At 43.2% G+C, this 4042-nt stretch overlaps 1 non-coding gene across 1 annotated transcript; it reads right to left on the bottom strand.

Moving 5' to 3' along the window:
• Positions 1 to 3470: 3470 nt before the first annotated feature.
• On the bottom strand, positions 3471 to 3577 carry LOC127778172 (small nucleolar RNA R71). The gene has a single exon (XR_008018440.1). It is a non-coding gene; the product is annotated as a small nucleolar RNA R71 (small nucleolar RNA).
• Positions 3578 to 4042: the final 465 nt, after the last annotated feature.

Below are 4042 nucleotides of genomic sequence, written 5' to 3'. Positions count from 1 at the left end.
AAGAACTCGAAAATGACTCTAAAAAAGTGGTTGAAGCAAGGTTGAGTACAACGTACTCAGCAAGCTATTATATTAATCAACAATGAATACATGAAATGGTAATATCTATGTAGAGCTAGGTTAACTTGCAGAAAGCAAAGAATGTAGATATAGAAAGACTGTAATGATTTTAATGCAACAGTATTTAGTAAAATCTTGAATTAGGTTTCTAACCAAATACCATATGAGTCCCGATACTCAAATCCGTGAGCACGGCTATTCGAAAAGATTCATTTTCACTTTACTGCAGTAAATGTACGCTTTACCCGCAATGCATGACATGGCAATATTCATTAGCTTAGTCATGGCAAAGCTTTTCAGTTATTAACATCAGTGGTACCTGTTCCATGAACTATCATCCTCATGCGCTCTAAACGTAACGTTATCAACAGCGAGAGGAGTTCTGGCATTCCCGGGGTGTTTAGAGAGAACTGGTTGAGAGACCCCCGTCATCTCAATCAGGTTTTCACAATTATATATATACTTGAGCTCAATAAATCATTTACCTGTGCCGCGGTAAATGTCACATTTGCCCTTCGCGGCATATCCCCTTCTCGGCATAAGTTTGCCTCCTGCGCAAGGACTTAAATAAGAACCACTATACAGAGGTACCACCTTTGCTAGATAACTTACTTTGCAAGGTTTGTCCCCATTCTAGAATTGCGGTCGTACTCGTTCGTTTGACATAAGTACTTGGTAATAACTATATCGACTGAGATAGTACTAGCCACCCGGAAATCAACCATTTCTACCGTACTGTCCCAATCTAAGTTCATTATATTTTATGCAGTCTAACTAGGCAGGGCTAAGCAAAAGCTAGCATATCTAGTTTGCTATGTTCAGGTAATGCATTTGAAATCATGTATGACTAATGCATGAGATATCAGAGATATAGAATATAGGGCATTTATGTTCAAAGGAGAGGAATAATAACTTGCCTTGCTCCAACGCAAATAATTCCAAGATAGGCAACTTGATTATCTGATGCTCGAAATACCACAGGTTGCCATCCAGAATAAAATATACTCTATTAAAGAAGAGGAAGAACCAATTTCAATAAAAGCCATAAAATAGCAAGAAAACGATGAAGAGCGAGAAAGGCAAAGTTTGGGGTATAACTATCTCCTTAATGGGTTATTGAGATAGTATTTTATGCGTAGGCTCTAATGGGCTGGAGGCTAGGTTGGAGAGGGGATCAAGATTAGGCTTTGGTGGAATAGTGGCTAGGGTTTAGTTGTTCTCGAGTCGATGCTGAAATAGGATAGCATATCGGCTCGTATTTCATGTTTAAGCTTGTTGATGGTCGTTATCGATCAGTTTCGACCGTCAATATTACTAAAACAGGAGAGAACTAGTGATGCTTGCAATGCATAAATATGTTAGAATAATAATATTCCACTAGTATTGGGTCTACTAACCTTTTGCAGAGAATGACAATAAAATGAAGGAGAATCGACATCAACTTAAACGATAAATCAATCGGACGATGTTAAAGACCAGACTTATGTATGAATGGGCCAAGAACTCAGAATTGACACGACGAATCAGGCCAAAATTCACAAGTCTACGAAGTAAAGCAGCAGAGGAGGCCACCAGCCAAAATGTGGGCTGGTTGGGTCGGCCCTAGGTTCGGCCGAACCCGTGAAGCCGATGGACGCAGGGTTTTGAGGGAACGGTGGAGATTCACTCCCTATGGCAGTTGGAGGGTATTACCGACCTTTCCAACCGCCATAACCGTCATTACCTGCCTATTAAAGAAGCTCACTTTCTTCACTGCAACACACACCTCAAGCAAGAGCTCTCTCATTCCTCTCAAGTTTAGTTTAGTAGTATCTAGCTAGTGGAATAGAATTAGAATAGGAATCAGGAGTCCGGAAGCCTTAGGAAGAGTTCGGGTATGGCTCTAGTAGCTTTCCTTTCCTCTTTTGTAAGCTTTGTACTTTTATTAGAATACTCTTCTAAATACATTTATGGTATTGGAATACTTTCTGAGTATATGAGTACCTACTTTACATTATGTTCATGTTATACTGAGTATACTGCTAGCATATCTGGGAGATGCTTTGGTGCGGATATAGTGTTTGCTGATGCAATTACTCTATGTCATGACGATGATATTAGAGTAGTATCTGGTAGTTTAGACGTGGTGTCTAGATTACGGGATATCATTATTTGGGGTTATATATTGCGGATGAGAGGTGGGCCGCTGATGGTGACAGCTCAGTACGGGTATTCCTCCGCGCCTATATATAATCCTAAGTTAAATTCCTGGGGAGGGTATACCTTCGTATTTAGCCCCGGTTGGATGGTCATGACGGGCTGTCGTAAGGAACTCGGCAGTCAGGGGTGGCTTCTCGAAGTACCAGGAGGGCATCAGATAGAGGGTATTAGCTAGTATACCAGTTAACTAGAATGTATGTATACTATGTATATTAGAAGTATAGGAATAGATTCTCTTTCTCTTTTCTTTCCACCTAGATTAGATTAATTATTATGAGGATGAGTAGTAATGCTTGTGTGTCACTCTACCCTTTGATTATCTTAACCCCTGCTTAGAATATGATTATCACAAGTAATATATAAGTTATTAGTTTAGTTCTCTCTACATGATCTTCCCACCGGATAAAATAAATACGATACCCTTGGAATACTCTCGGGTGAAATGCTACAATGGTATATCCGTGCGCTTGTGGATGAACTCTGTAACCATAATATACCAGAAGTATTTCTGCGCCATTGCTGGGAATTATATTTCTAGTAATATCGTTAAGAAATACCAACAAGCATTTCTGGCGCCGTTGCCGGGGAAGATTCATGATAGAGATTACTTGAACTAATACTTTATATTTACCTCTGTATAATCATTTTCCTTTGCAGGCTAACCTTGGTTATTTTCACTATTTGTTGTGAAAACAGGGTAGTGCATGACTGGTTTTAACCTGCCGGAAAACTTCAAAGAAAATCCAGAAGCTTTCTTCCGGAGCGTTAGGCCGCGAATCGTTGCTCCGCAGAAAACTCTACCGACAGAGAAACCAGCCGTACCAGTTCCACTAACCTTCAAGATTATGGCCAGCAAGACTCTTCGCGAGTTCGCTGCTCCCTCTGCTGACAATGTGGCCGTCGGGCCACAAGTCAACATAGGAGATGTGGATTTCGACTTGAAGTCCAGCCTCATCACGATGGCGCAGGCTAGCCCATTCTGTTGCAAGCCTAATGAGGATGCCAACGCTCATCTGCAGCAATTCCTGGAGATATGCAGTACGTACACCATCAAGGGCGTTAGTCCTGACGCCGTCAGGCTACGACTGTTTCCGTTCTCCCTCCTCAGAAGAGCGAAGCAGTGGTTCTCTGCCAACCGTGCTGCTATCAACACCAGGGATAAATGCTCTACGGCATTCCTCTCGAAGTTCTTCCCGATAGGCAAAACCAACGCCCTTCGTGGACGAATTTCCAGTTTCCAGCTGACAAGGGACGAGTCCATTCCGGAAGCATGGGAACGACTACAGGAGTACGTGGCCGCCTGTCCTCATCATGGGATGGACGGTTAGCTAATCCTGCAGAACTTTTACAATGGGCTCACCCCGATGTCCCGCGATCACCTGGACGCGACAGCTGGAGGAGCCTTCTTCTCTAAAACGGTTCAAGGAGCCGTTGAACTCATAGAGAAGATGGTCTCCAATATGGGTTGGAGCGAGGAATGAATCCAGACCCGTCAGGGAGGCATGCACACTGTCAAGGAGACGGAGTTACTTGATGCCAAGCTGGACCTCCTCATGAAACGCTTGGATGACCACGAGAAACGGCCACAAGGCACCGTCAAGGCCTTGGACTCTCACATCATGTGTGAAGTCTACGGCGGCACGGGTCATTCTAGGAACTACTGCCCAAAAACCCGTGAGGAGGCGATGTACATGGGCAACAACAACAACGGGTATCGTCCACAAGGAGGTCAGGGGTGGAACTGTTAACAGTGAAATTTGGTAAGCCCGGAGTAGTCATCGGC

This window comes from Oryza glaberrima, chromosome 6, assembly GCF_000147395.1.
Source record: "Oryza glaberrima chromosome 6, OglaRS2, whole genome shotgun sequence".
Lineage (NCBI taxonomy): Eukaryota > Viridiplantae > Streptophyta > Magnoliopsida > Poales > Poaceae > Oryza > Oryza glaberrima.
The sequence above is the reverse complement of the archived record's forward strand: the minus strand, read 5'-3'. Positions and strand labels throughout refer to the sequence as shown.